We start from the raw sequence: 15337 nt of genomic DNA on the forward strand, positions 1-15337 counted from the left end.
GCTCAGGTCTCTAATTCACTACTTTTGCCTCCCTGGGGACATGCCCTATAGCCTCCCCACTGGCAACTTCCCTTGGGAGAATGGTCCCAATGACATAGTTATCTTCCAGGAACAACTCGAGGCTGGCCTGCGTCTCCCCCTGCACCCCTTGATAGTGGAGGTGCTAAACCATTTTAACGCCACCATCGATCAGCTTCATCCCAACGCCATTCGGAACATGGTTGGGACTATATCTTTGTGTCATGAGTATTGTCTTCCTTTGGACCTTGAAATTTTTGTTTATATTCTTTGTATAAAGAATGCCGCTCCCGGGGTTCCACCGGAGAGGCGCTTTTACTACCTCTCTCCCCACCGTGGCTATAAGCTCTTGTATGAGCTACCAAATAAGATTCCTGCTTGGAAGCGGGATTACTTTGTGGTCCGTAACCCTGAGGGGTGGCCCTTCCCAACTTCTTGGAGGGGCGCCATCCAGGATCCTAGGGTCGAGCTGGACCCCAAAATTCGGAAAACGATGCTGTCCTGGGCATCGGTAGGCTTCCACTGTTCGGACTACTTGTTCGAGGAGAAGCTCGTGCAGGCCGGCCAGAGCCCGAGTAGGTTGTCCTTTAAGGTCGCGTAGTTTTTGTCACGACGTTGTGTTCATATGCACAAATAACTCATTCTTACCGAGCTAACACTGACTTCTTCTTGGCAGCCATCATGTCTGGTACTCACACCGTCTTCTCTCGAGCAACCAGAGGCGCAGAGTGAAGAGGTCGCGCCCCGACCGGACTCCCACTTCTGGGGGCACTGAGTTCGAGTCTGCTGGACCAGACTTTGTTTCTCCACCGCATGAAGTTCCACTGACCCCATCTGAAGGAGGCGCCGGAGAGGGTGGCCTCGAGGATGGCGGGCTCCCGAGTCAAGGGGTGGTTCCTCCCAGTCCTTCCCGTCCATTCCCCTACCCGCAGTTCCTGGTAGGGAACTGGGAGGGGGTCAATGACTACATCGTGGCTGGGCGGAAGAGTTGAAGGGTGATCTATCACGAGGAGGTAGCTAGGTGGGGGGAGATGGAGCCCAAGGCACTCGCCGCGTTTGCCGCCTCCCACTGTATTGTGGTAAGTAGTCCTTCTCTTCTCTTCTTCTCATTGTTTCATTTCTTTTGTTGTTTTCTGACCTTAGTCCCTTGTTTGGCAGGTGAACACCACCATCCACACCATGGCCCTCCAGACTAACATCCACTCTAGCGACGCTCGAAATCAGAGGGCCCTCGTTCAGAAGCTCCAGGGCGAGCTCGACCAGGCCCGAGGCGAGCTCCTTCATACTCGCAAGGGGAGCGAGGCCCAAGAGCTGCTCGTCCGTGACCATGGGGCGCATATCGCCAGGCTTTACGAGGAGAGCACGCGCTACAGGGAGGAATCATCGAGGGTGGCAGCGGAGAGGGAGCTCCTTCGCCAACAGGTCCAGGACTTGGAGTCTACACTTCTGGACCGAACTCGGAATTTCGACACCATGGTGGAGGCCGAGCGGGAGAAGGCAGTCTGGGACTTCAAGGACTCCCAGGAGTATCACGACCTCCAAGTGGAGTATGGCTCGAGCTCGTACCACTCCGGATTCAAGCTCTGTTGCTAGTTGGACCGAAAGAAGTTCTTTGGACTCAACCTCGACGGCATCACCATGAAGAGCCTGGCTCCCGAGACGGCGGACCAGGCAGAGGAGGAAGAGCCTGACTCTCTAGAAGACAAGGACGAGGTGGAGGAGGTGGACCCCTGTGGCTGGCGGCTCAGTTTTTCTGTTCTTCTGACTGATCACTAGTGGTTCCCGGGTGCCAGAACCCGGTCTTCAAAGATCTTCTTGGGCGGTTGTGCCCCTTTTTTTCTCTTGTTGAACTTTCTCGAGCTGTTTAGCTCGGTTTTTTTATATTTTTTCTTTCTTTTTTTTTTGGAATGGCAATGAAATTTCTTTTTTCGCTAAGTATGGTGTGCCTTTTTATTTTTTTCTAGAGTGATCTCGTTACTCGAGCTATTAGAGATGCATACTCAAAATAGGATTTTTCGGTAATCGTTATCCCGAGCTATCCCTCAGTGTTTAAGGCATCTCCATGGTATATCGTGAAGTAGTTACCGTGTTTGCCCGGACTGTATGTTTATAGGTTGTACCTTGGTCCAACCGATGTACTGAGATGAGTCATACTCTGTAGTGTTCAGACCCGAGCTGCTTACACCTCTGATGTTTCGTACCTTGCCTTTATCGATGAATTGGCTGTCTTTCATAGTGCCGAGGTCTTAGTTAGCTCGGTGTTTTATCCCTTAAGCTAAGGGGGTGACTTATAGTCTGCTTTTGAAGTTTGCCCATGCCTAGTTGCGCCGAGGTCGTGTTAGCTCGGCATTTAGCTCAGCATTTAGCTCGGCATTTTCGCCTCAGGCTTTGAGAGTGACCCATGGTCTACTCAATAGTTACAGGCATTTAGCTTGTCGTTTTCCCTTCAAGGGTTTCGAGCTCGTATGTTCCTTCCTCGAGCACCCGTTTCACTCGGTAGGGCCCTTCCCAATTCGGTCCAAGCTTGCCCGCGCCAGGCTCAGGTACCATAACTTTATGAAGGACCAGGTAACCGACGCGGAGATTTCGCTTCTTGACCCTTGAGTTATGGTACCGAGCTACTCTTTGTTGGTAAGCTGCGGTCCTGATATATGCAAGGTCCCTCACCTCGTCGAGTAGGTTAAGGTTGGTATGTAGCTCGTCTTCATTTGCCTTGTTGTCATATGTTTCCAGTCGTAGCAAGGGAACCTCAATCTCAGGTGGGATGACTGCCTCGGTGCCGTAGGTGAGGTTGAAGGGAGTCTCTCCTGTGGTGGTCTTCTCTGTGGTTCTATAAGCCCATAGAACGCTGGGTAGCTCATCTGCCCAAAGTCCTTTGGCTCGGTCCAACCATGCCTTCAGTCCGCGGAGGAGGGCTCTGTTCGTGACTTCTGCATGACCGTTTTCTTAAGGGTGTGCGACTGAAGTAAAATTCTGTTGGATTCGCAAGTCTTGGCACCAGTCTTGGAATTTGATGTCCTCGAACTACTTGTCGTTGTTAGAAATCAACCACCGAGGTAATCCGAAGCGGCACACGATGATCTTCCAAAAGAAGTTTTGGACATTCCGGGCTGTGATCGTTACAAGGGATTCAGCTTCTACCCACTTGGTGAAGTAGTCCACTGCTAAGAACTTCCTCCCACCCGTTGTTGGTGAGAATGGCCCGAATAGATCGATGCCCCATTGTGCAAAGGGCCACGGGCTGGTGAGATACTTGAGGTTGGCAGTGGGTTGGTGGTGAATACTGGCATGTCTCTGGCATTTGTCACATTTCCTAACGAACTCGATGGCGTCTGCTTTCATTGTTGGCCAATAATACCCTTGTCGAAGTGCCTTCTGGGCGAGGGCCCTACCCCTCAAGCGTCCGCCGCACAATCCCTCATGAGTGTCACGGAGTACAAGCTTGGCTTCGGTAGCTCACAAGCAACGCAGGTAGGGGAGTGTGTAAGATCTCTAGTATAGCCGTTCGTCTATCATGACGTATTTGGCTGCCTGGCGCTGCACCCTTCTGGCTGCATTGTGATCTGCAGGGAGGATCCCGTGTAGCAAGAAGCTCACGAGCGGGTCAGCCCAGCTCGGCTCTGCTTGAACAACGGAAGTGACCTCCTCTGCCCCCCCCCCCCCCCCCGAGAATGCTAGGCCGAGGCAAGTCCTCTATGTACACGGTTCTCATGGTGATGTCACTGGCGCTGGCTAATCTGGACAGGGCGTCGGCCTCAGTGTTCTCCGACCTTGGGATTTGCCTGATAAAGTGTGACTGGAAGTTGAGCAGGGCCTCTCTGACTTTGGCTAAGTAGGTGATCATGGTTGGCTTGTGAGCTTCATACTCGCCGGTGACCTAATTGACCACGAGTTGGGAGTCGTTGCATATAACGATGTGCTTGGCTTTTACTTCTCTGGCTAGAGCTAGTCCAACTATCAACGCCTCGTACTCCACTTCATTGTTAGATGTCGCGAACTCGAAGCGTAGCACGTACTCCAGTTTCGTGCCACTTGGGCCATGCAGAACTTTTTCGGTTCCGCTGCCCTGTTGGTTCGAGGAGCCATCTATGTGAAGGATCCAGGGCTCCTCATCCCAGTTCGCGCTTGGCCGGATTAGGAGAGATGCCACACTAGCTACTACCTCACGGGGCTCGGACTCGACCGGCCTGGGGGCTTCGGGCTCACCCGAACTGGGAGCCTCGTGCTCAACCGGCCTGGGGACTTCGGAGCTGAATGTGCATTCGACGATGAAATCTGCTAAGGCTTAGGCCTTAATGGCAGTTTGCGGCTTGTACCGGAGGTCGTACTCACTGAGCTCAGCGGCCCACTTCGTCAACCGACCAAAGACCTCGGGCTTAAGTAAGACTTGCCTCAGAGGCTTGTCGGTGAGAATGATAACAGTGTGAGCCTAGAAGTATGGGCGGAGCTTCCGAGCTGCAATTAACAGTGCGTATGCTAGCCTTTCTATCTCTGGTTATCTCGTCTCTGCCCCCTGCAATACTTTACTAACATAATAGACGGGTCGTTGAACCCGATCTACTTCTTTTATTAGTACCGAACTGACCACTTCGTCACTTGCCGAGAGGTACAGTTCTAAAATATCGCCCTCCACGGGCCGAGTTAAGATCGACACACTAGCGAGGTATTTCTTGAGCTCGTCAAACGCGAGCTGACAGTCTTGGGTCCATTCGAACCCTTTGCTCTTGATTGCCTTAAAGAACGGCAGACAGCGGTCCGCAGATTTGGACATGAAGCGGCTCAAGGCGGCTATGCGGCCATTCAACCTCTGAACCTCCTTCAATATCCGGGGTGGTCTCATATCTAAGATGGCCTTAATTTTGTCCGGGTTGGCCTCAATGCCGCGCCGGTTAACGATGTATCCTAGGAAATTGCTCAAGGTCACACTGCATACACACTTGTTTGGGTTCAGTCTCATATTAAACTTACGCAAAATTTCAAAAACTGAGTGCAAGCCTTGTATTAATTCACGTGAAAATTGAGTTTTGACGACCATGTCGTCTACATAGCATTCTACTTTTCTACCAATTAGTGGCGCAAACAACTTATTTACCAGTCTTTGAAAGGTTGCCCCTGCGTTTTTCAACCCGAAGGGCATAACCTTGTAACAGTATAGACCGAACTCTGTGATGAAGGTAGTCTTTTCTTCGTCCGCCGGGTCCATCTTGATTTGGTTATAGCCCGAATAGGCGTCCAAGAAACTTAGCAACTTGTGCCCTGAGGTCGCGTTCACCAAGCAGTCAATTCTGGGGAGTGGGAAGCAGTCTTTTGGGCAAACCCGGTTTAGGTCGGTGTAGTCGACACACATGCGCCACTTGCCGTCGACCTTCTTTACCAGGACGGGGTTGGCTACCTAGCTAGGGTAGTGGACTTCTCTTATGAAGTCAGCTGCGAGGAGCTTCTCGACCTCCTCGCCGACCGCTTTCCACCGCTCCAGGGCTAGGTTGTGTTTTTTCTGTATAACGGGCCTAACTTCAGGATCAGTATTCAGCTTGTGAGTTATAAGGTCGGGGTCTATACCGGGTATCTTTGCCACGAACCATGCAAAAATATCTAAATTTTGAAGTAAGAAGCTTACCAATTCGGATCGTAGAGGTTCCTGGACTGAAGCACCGATCTGAAGCGTCCGAGCTGGGTCAGCTGCTGAGGTCGGGACTGCAACTGTTTCTTCCGTGGGCGCGGCTCGTTCTTCGCCTTGCTCTGTAGTCCGCTCCAGTTTGAGGTCGTCGGCCACTTTGGTCTTTCCCTTCAGGGCGGCAACATAGCACTTGCGGGACTCGAGTTGGTCGCCCCGCGCTACCCCCACACCGAAGTCTGTTGGGAACTTCATAGCCAAATGATTGGTGGAAACCACCGCCCGTTGGACATGGGTGATCGGCCGACCTATTATGGCATTGTATGGAGAGGGGGTCGCGACCACCAGGAAGTCGTATTTGAATCTAACTACGCAAGGCCATGTGTCGACTTCCACAAGTACTGTTATTTTCCCAAGGGGCCGGACTTCTTCTCCGCTGAAGCCCACCAAAGGAGTGTCTGCAAGCTTCAGGTCACTTCTCTGCAACTGAAGCTGGTCGAATGCAGCTTTGAAGAGGATGTCGACCGAGCTGCCCGAGTCAACGAGTATGCGCCTGACCTCGAAGTCGTTGATTGTCAGCTTTATTACGAGTGCGTCATCGTGGGGGTAGTGGACCCCTCGCGCATCATCTTCTGTGAAGAAAATCGGCTCTTCTGTCCTCGGCTGCTTCGGAGGATTATGTTCTTCCCGGGCGGCTTCACGAAATGACGCCCGAGCTGTTGCTGAAGTACAACCCACGACGATCGAACCTCCCACTATCATGTGGATGGTCCCCCGAACAGGCCTCTCTTCCGGAGGCTGCCTCTGTGGCTGTTTGGCCGGCCTGCGATGGATGAGCTCCTCAATCTCGTCGCGGAGGTTTTTACAATTTTTGGTACTATGACCGTGATCTCTGTGAAAACTACAGTACAAATTCTTATTTCTCTCATTGGGATTTCCCCTCAAACGGGGTGGCCACTTTACGTATGGGGCGTCCTTGATCGTCATCAGGATTTCGGCCCGCTTTGCGTTCAGTGGGGTGTAATCGGTTCGGTCCGCTACAGGAGCTCGGAACGACTGACTCCGCTTTGCCCCCTGAGCTGCATCCTTTTTCTTTCGGTTATCCCCTTGACTGGAAGGCTCTCCTTCCCTTTTCCTTTTTTCAGGCACCCCTTCGCCCTTCTGGTTGATCTCTTCTTCGGTGGCTATAAACATGTCCGCAAGCTTAAGAAATTCAGTTATGGTCGCTAGTTGGTTGACGACCATGTGCCAGGCGTGGTATCTGCATACAAGCATCGTTGAACCGCTTGATGTAGCTCCGGATGGATTCTCCCTCTCTCTGCACTATGTTAAGGAGGCTTTTCTTCAGTCCGCGGGCACCGCTTGTGCGAATTGCGCCCAACTTCTTACTGATCTGGGCGCCAGGTTTCGGTACCATGTGCGGGCTGCTCCCCTAAAAGTGGTGGAGAAGGCTATACACTTGCACGACTCACTGGCTCTTGCCAGGTGCATCTGCGACTGGAAGGCATCTACGTGATCATTTGGGTCGAACGACACGTCATACTTGTCAAGAGGGGGGAGCTTGAAGTCTTTAGGCATTGAGACTGCTAGGAGCTCGGGAGATAGGGGGATTGAACTGAAAGGAGGGGAGCCTTGACTTCAGCCGAGCATACCTCCTCTTTGCCTCCAAGCTCGGGTAAATCGCGAGTGGCAGATCGGCGAGCTCGGCAGTGGCGTCTCTGCTTGGTGGGCTCGGCGTTTGTGCTGCTCACTTCTGTACTGTCAGGGATGGCATGTGCAGGAAGTAGCTCAGGCCGCCGATGATGACTGCGGACAGAGGGATCCTGTTTGGAGCCTGCGGCCAGAATCTCGAACCGGTTATCTAGGAACGGGGTATCGGGCTTGGAGAGCTGAGGCAATGTGGACATGGCGAGCTGAGGTCCTTTCGACCTAACTGCCCGTGGTGAGGTCGGAGTGGCCAGTCTTTCTTGTCTGTTGCGGGAGGAGGCCTGGCTCCTTGGAGGGTTCTGGGGGGCCTCTCCTTGGCGAGAAAGGTGCTCCTCCTGACGGCGAGACCTAGCTCGCTGCGAGGCCGGGTGCCGAGGGGGGAGCTGCGATTGCTGAAGTTGAGGTTGAGGCAGCTGGGGAAATTGTTGTTGATACTGGTACTGGGAGACTTGGTATAGCATATGCTGCTGATAGAGCTGAAACTACTGGAACTGTTGCATTTGAGCCTGCATGGCCTGCATGCACTGCATCAAGTCTTCCAGTTGGTTTGGGCTGGCCGCCGGGGGCACAACCGAGGGTTCGATGAAGGTTGCTCCGACTATAGTAGGGAGCGGAGCTACGATGGGTGCCCCTGTAATAGGCACGTTCAAACTAGGGATCCCGTCCGCTGAGAGGGGGACGGTGAACTGTCCAATGCAAACCGTAAGAAGCTGGGGCTGTTCCCTGGAGTTATCCATCTCCGTACTTCGTCCGATGTTGCTAGAGGAAGCCATGAATGTTGAGTTTTTTTGAAGAGTAAAGAGATGTGAAAGTTCAGAGAAAGGCTTTTCGAAGCGTTTCCCACAGACGGCGCCAATTGATGTAGCGCGATCCGGTCACTCCTACCTAGCACTCACGTGGCTCCTGAAAAATACTTGAGATGGAGAAGAAGAAGAATCCCTTGGGGGTTTGCCCGGCAGGGACCCTCCGATGCTTAAGTTAGTACTCTGTGGAAGCAAGAAGGTAAAAACTAAGAGTGCAGATAGCGCGTTATCACTATTCTCGAAAGATTAGGAGTCTCTAGAAGAAGTTTCTCTTCTGCCCTAAGGGCTTTTATAGGGCATCCATGTTAGGTCGGGCATAACCGCCGCTGGGCTCCTGCCATAGCCGTTACCTGCTAGGATTGCATAGGTAGCCGTTGTGACGTACTTCTCGCCCGGGTGAGTGACACGTCTCCAAAGTGGCAGGCACACCTCCGCCTGCTGAGAGACGTGGACGTAGACTATCGAAAGGACAGGGACTGCACAGTCAGTAAGGGACGTGGCGCAGTCAGATCGGTATGACCTGTCAGATAGAAGCTTCCTGAGGAATGCTCACGCGGCTCTTTCGCAAGCTACTTTGCAGCGAGCTCGGAATACTTCAGGATTACCCTTAATAGAATTGGTCCTTGGGATGACTTGTCTGCTTGGGAGCTCGGGCGAGCTAGTTCCCCTAGCTCGCGAGCTAAAGTTGCCTCGGAGTGTCCCTTCAAAGGTAGCTCGGGGAACCCGGAGCCCGTGTTGTGACGAGTTCCTCCTTTTGTGAGCCACAATGTAGCGAGCTGCTTTATGGGCCTGCCACTTGGTTGCACTAGGCTACAATGCTGAGCTGTTGCTCGTGATGAGTTAGTGTCCACATGTTACCGTTTCATAGATCGGGTCAAATCGTCCTCCATCATTTAATTTTAAATGGTCGGATCAGTGACTCATCACCCTAAAACCAAAAATGGGTTTATCTTCAATTCAGCCACAATTTCAAAGATTGACATCGATCAATGAAACCTGAATGACCTAAATGGGGATAGAACTAATCCATCCCCACAAGTAGCGTTCGCCGTTCAGCAATGATTGACGTTATTTGAGGGTTCAAGGAACAGAAAAATCAAAATAATCTGCTCCACAAAGTTAAAAAATGTCACATTTTCTTTTGATGCATGATTTATCTAATAATCCGGTATGTGGGCTTCAGCTTTGAAAGCGTCTCTTTGCACCACTTTGTGAATAAAAAGATTACTTATTCGGTGTAACATGTTTCAAAAGCTGAAATAAGCGTGCCTTGAGGGTTGGGCAAGGCAACAAGACACCAACAGGAGATTCAGAACTGACAAAGTCAAGGGTGAAAAAGTCAAGGGTATAAGAATCTAAGGCCATGCTTAGTTCTCCGCTGTAGGCCTCATGTTTTTTAATAATAGAACATTTGGTTTAAAAATTCTTGTCGTGAGCTTCATTACATTTTGGCTGCAACAAGAAAAATATTCATGTCCCATCTTGTTCATTTTCAATTTTTAAAGAAACTTTATGTTACTAGTCATAAACCGCTAACCTGCTAGGCCTACAAAATTACCCCCATAAATGTATATTGGCTAATTGTCATGGAAACTTATATCAGGGTATTGATTGTTGGCCATCTACCAGTAAACATCTATGCCGATGATTTCGGGCATTGGTGGAATGCATTTTATAAGAAAAATATGTTTGGTTGGTACCCATTTTTGTCCATTTTAGAATTTCATCTTAAATAAGAATGAGGAAGAATGAGAGTTGAACCAAACATGTCCTAAATCGTTACTTGAGTCAGCAAGAAATGAATCAAATTTCATCCTCACAAATCCGGTCTTCACACTGTCTTCATAACATCTGCAGTTGTACACTCAGAACATCTCTATATTTATATATTTTCATTTATGGGAAGATGTTTCCAATTCATGGATGGAAGTGTTGGGAGGACAGTGTGGGGACCCAATTTGTGAGGATAAAACAAATTAACAAACAATATGCCCTTGACATGGTAAGAATGTCATGGAAAGTGGTATACTTGGATGAGTTAAACACAAGAGAAGAGAATATGTGAATCACTTTGCATGCAAACAACTAAACACACAGTAACAAAACCTAAAAATTAAACTCATGACCAATCTATGTTTATCATCCAATTTTTAACTAATCAACTGATGCCATTCATTGTAATTCATGTGGGCTTCTCACTGGTTAACTTCTTCAGGTATTATTCCTTTCTAGTTGACCGGGGATTAGACCAAGATTGGATCAATTAATGAAGTCGGAATTTCCTATCCACTCTCTATTCATCATGAATTGGAGTCATACATCTCCGAATTGGAGTCATACATCTCTATTATGAATTAAGAGATATGTGGCTGTAGTTCAAGTCGGATAGAGAGTGGGTAGGAAAATGAGTAGGAAATCTGAGCTAATGTTTTCTCTAGATATCTAAATCACATAAATATAAAAATAAATAACCAAAAATAAGGCAGGAAACATCATCAATATTGCATTCGTAGGATGGACCAGTTTTATTTTTATTTTTTATTTCTTTTTTGTTTTTTTACCTGCAGAGTGTGTATCAATTGGTGTCGCATTTGGAGGAGAGTTTCTCTCTGTTAATAAAATTTTATGATAAATGTTACATTAAAAAACTCAATATGAGTTTTTTATTATTATTATTTGATTTATGACATGATGAATTGACCAGTTCAACCCCAACAATTAAACCAATGACCTATGCAGGTTCATAGGTTATTGGTTCTTAAAACATTCATCTAAAGTAATCACCGATATTTCAAATTAAGATATATTAATTGTCGGAAACTAACACAATATGAGTGAATATACAAACTGCTCACTTGTTTGTTGACATGGAGGTGCATGGATGACATAAAAACTTAAAAGAACATATACAAATCTTAGAAAGAACTGAAAAGAAGAAACACTAAGACTATGTTTGGTTTAAAGCAAAAAGTAGGAAAAGGAAGGGAAACCTTTAAAAATCTTGTATAGATTTTCCTACATTTCCCTTCCTTTCCCACTCTTTCTTTCAAATCAAACATAAGTTCATTAATTATAGATGGAAAAGGTCCATTTCAATTGGATAAATACTTTGGACCATTTTAGAGAATGTCCAATTCAATGCGTTGGGTACCATTTTTTTATATAAACTCACATTGGTTTTCTTTGAATCACAATGCAGGCTTTTAAAACATTTAGTTCATTTTGCCAAAATAAATAAAATAAAAGTTTTCTACCAAAGAAACCGGAAAAATGAAAATTTTCATTGGTTAGGAAAACGTGAGATTGTCTCTTATTTATCTTGCTTTTAATAATTTATATTAATAATAAACTATATATGATTTTGAGCTTGACTTTGAGTTCATACTGATTCCACTTAAAATATTATTAAGCAAACTATATATAACATTGTTCATTAATTGACACTGACATATTGCTTAGTTTAACTAGTTACGTAAATTTTAAAACAAAAAATAATAATAACATAAAGTTGGCATTAAGTAATTAAATTGGGAACAGTTCTCTAATTCACATCCGGTTCTTTTTTTTTAAAGCGCGCATTTGGTTCATTTTCAATAAATAATCTACCAAAGAAACCAGAAGAATGCGAAATTTCTTTGGTTAGGAAAACTGAGATCGTCTCTTGTCCTACTTTTAATAACTTATTTTATTAAACTATTAAAATATGAAAGCCCCACATCTCATCTTGGTAAAACTATCATTTTTGAGCTTGACTTTGAGAGCATGTTTTTTTTTGCATGGGCACTGTATAGAAGCTTGGCAGTCCGCGCTTTCATCTTTTTCCATTTGGTTGGGAGAAGACCTAGTTGTTGAAAGACTCTTCATTGAAAAGATGCGGAAAGCTCAATTTTAAGTTTATTTTGGATAGCTATAAATGGAGTTTCTCACTGTTTTTTATATTGTCTTTGTAGGGAAAGATGTACCTCCAACCAACTCCTCTACCCATGCCGGAGAGGCGACTGGGTCTTATATTATGCCAAGGTCTTTAGTCAACTCCGCACCATATCTCTTAGGCTTCTAGGAGTGAATTAAGGTCATCTCTCCAGTTCGTCGTCCATAGGATCAGCTTAATGGTCTTATGGACTTAGTCGTTTTCTGCTTGCATTGAGGCTTACAGGTAATATCTCCTTAGGTGTCAATATTCCAAGCTCGAGGTACCTACTTCCCTTCCATGGTCTCGAGCTCGTAGGTTCCTTCCGAACACCAATCTCACCCGGTAAGGACCTTCTCAATTTGGGCTGAACTTACCCACGCCGGGCTCAGGTACCATTACCTTACGAAGAACCAGGTCATCGACTTGGAATAGTCGCTTCCTGACCCGAGTGTTATAATATCGAGCTATTAATTGCTGGTAAGTTGCAATTCGAATGTGGGCCAAATCGTGTACCTCCTCGGCGAGGTCCAAATTAGTTTTGAGCTCATCGTCGTTTGTCTCTTTGTCATAGGTTCCGAGCTGCAACGTCAGTACTTCAATCTCTGCTGGAACCAGAACTTTGTCCCATATATGAGGTTGTAGTCTGGTAGGTCGAAGGGACACTAGGCAGTTCGTCCATCCACAAGCCATTATCTCGTGCGAGGCGAGCTTTCAGTGCATGGAGGATAGCCCTATTCGTCACTTCGGCCTATCCATTCGCTCGTGGATGCACTACTGAGGTGAAGTTTTTCTGAATCCTATCTTGACGCACCAGTTCTGGAATTTGATGTCTTAGAATTGCTTCCCATTATCCGAAATCAAGACATTGGGCAGTTCAAAACTGCACACGATGTTTTTTAGAAGAAATTTTGCACGTTCCAGGTCGTAATGCTCACCAACGGTTCAGCTTCCACCCACTTCGTGAAGTAGTCTACTACCAAGACTAAGAACTTCCTCTACCTGGTTGCCGGCAAAAAAGGACCGAAGATGTCGATCCAACTCGGTTCCACTTGCAACACAGGAATGATCTCTTTTGCCCCCCCCCCCCGAAAATGCTGGGCAGAGGCAGGTCCTTTATGTACATAGTTTGCATAGTGTTGTCATTTGTACTTGCTAGTCGTGATAAGGCGTCGGCCTTAGCGTTCTCGGATCTCAGAATTTGCCTAATGAAACAAGAGTTGAAGCTTGGTAGGATCCCTCGGACTTTGGTTAGGTAGGCTGTCATAGTTGATTCACGTGCTTCATAGTCACCATTGACTTGGTTAACCACTAATTGAACTGTTGCAGATGATGAGGTGTTTTGTTCCCATTTCCTTTGCTAAGTTCAGCCTTGCAATTAGCACTTCATATTCCGCCTCATTGTTCGATGCCTCGAGTCTGAACCAGAGAGCGTACTCCAACTTCACCTTGCTTGGGCCGTAGAATATCATTTCCACATCGCTTCCTCGCTGGTTGGACGAGCAGCCAACATGGAGGATCCAGGGCTCCTCGTCCCATGGAGGATCCTGGCCATGCTCGAACCGGATGTCGTACTCGCTAAGGTCGATGGACCACTTCATCAATCTTCCTGATACCTAGGATGTTCATAAGAGGTCTATCAGTAAGGACGACGATGGTATGGGCTTGGAAGTATGGGCGTAATTTTCGAGCTGCTACCACTAATGCATACACCAACTTCTCGATATTTAGGTATTTGATTTCTGCATCCTACAACACTTTACTTACATAGTAGACGAGTCGTTGGACCTAGTCTTCCTCTCTAGTTAGTACCAAGCTGACTATCTCGTCACTCGTAGAGAGGTACAACTTCAACACATCTCCTTCCTTAAGTCGGGTTAAAAGCGGGGCGGTACTTAGGTACCTTTTCAGCTCATCAAGCACGAGCTAACACTCTTCAGTCTATTCAAAAGTCTCATTCTTTTTAATTGTTTTAAAAAGGGAAGGCATCAACCTACCGATTTAGACATAAATCAGTTTAAAGTAGCTGCCTGGCCAATTAGTCGTTGTACCTCCTTGATTTTCTAGGGTGGTCACATCTCTAATATGGCTTTGATTTTGTCCAGGTTTGCTTCGATGCCACGTTGGTTCACTATGTAACTGAGGAACTTTCCCGACATGACCTCGAAGACACACTTAGTTGGGTTTAACTTCTTGTTGTATTACCTTAAAATTTGAAAAACAACATCTAAATCATCAATTAAAGATCTAGAAAATTTGGTCTTTACGACTATGTCATCAACATAACATTCCACTTTATTGCCAGTCAAAGGTTCAAAAATTTTATTTACAGAATAACTTTATAATAGTATAGCCCAAGTTTGGTTACAAAAGAAATTTTGTCTTGGTCAGCTGTGTCCATCCTAATTTGATTATAATCGGACTAGGAATCATGAAACTCAGCAACTCATGCCCAGAGATCATGTCTACTAGGCAATCAGTTCTGGGCAAGGGGAAGCAATTCTTTGGGCAAGCTCTGTTCAGGTCGGTGTAGTCGACGCACATGCGCCACTTATCATTAACTTTCTTCACAAGCACGAGGTTAGCGACCCAGCTCGGGTAATGGACCTCCTTGATGAAGTCTTCGACGAGGATTTTTCCGACCTCCTCATCGACTACCCTCCACCGCTGTAGGGCGAGGTTGCGTTTTCTTTGTCTAACTGGCTTGACTAGAGGGTCTACATTTTAAATAATTAATATTTATTTATATTTTATATACTATTTTTAATATTTTTATAATAATAATTAATTTCAGCCAAATTAATAGTCTAATATCTAATAAATAACAATATTTTTATCTAATTATTTAAATTTATTGTGAAAGCACGTAATTATCGAAAATAAAATAAATAACTAATAAAAATACAATAAGTACAATAAATTAAATTTCAAAAACTTAAATAAGAATAGTTTTATCTTGAATAATTATTGAAAATATATTTATCAGAAAAATACAATAAAGAATACTGAAAACATAACAAATATTAATTTTAGTATATATAAATATATAATAGATATAGATAAAGATATTAAAACTATTATTAATAAATATTAATTTTATTGAAAATTATTTTTTATAATTATTAATTGATATAAGTGAAAAAATGATTTTATTATTACTTTAGTAATAATTGTAATTATTATTCTCTTATTTAGTATCTTTTAAAAAAATACATTTTGAAAGTTATTACATATTTTCATTATTATTTTCTAAAAGCTTGATTTTCAACAATAATAATAATATAT

This window comes from Nelumbo nucifera, chromosome 5 (genome assembly GCF_055504915.1).
Source record: "Nelumbo nucifera cultivar China Antique chromosome 5, China Antique-T2T, whole genome shotgun sequence".
NCBI lineage: Eukaryota > Viridiplantae > Streptophyta > Magnoliopsida > Proteales > Nelumbonaceae > Nelumbo > Nelumbo nucifera.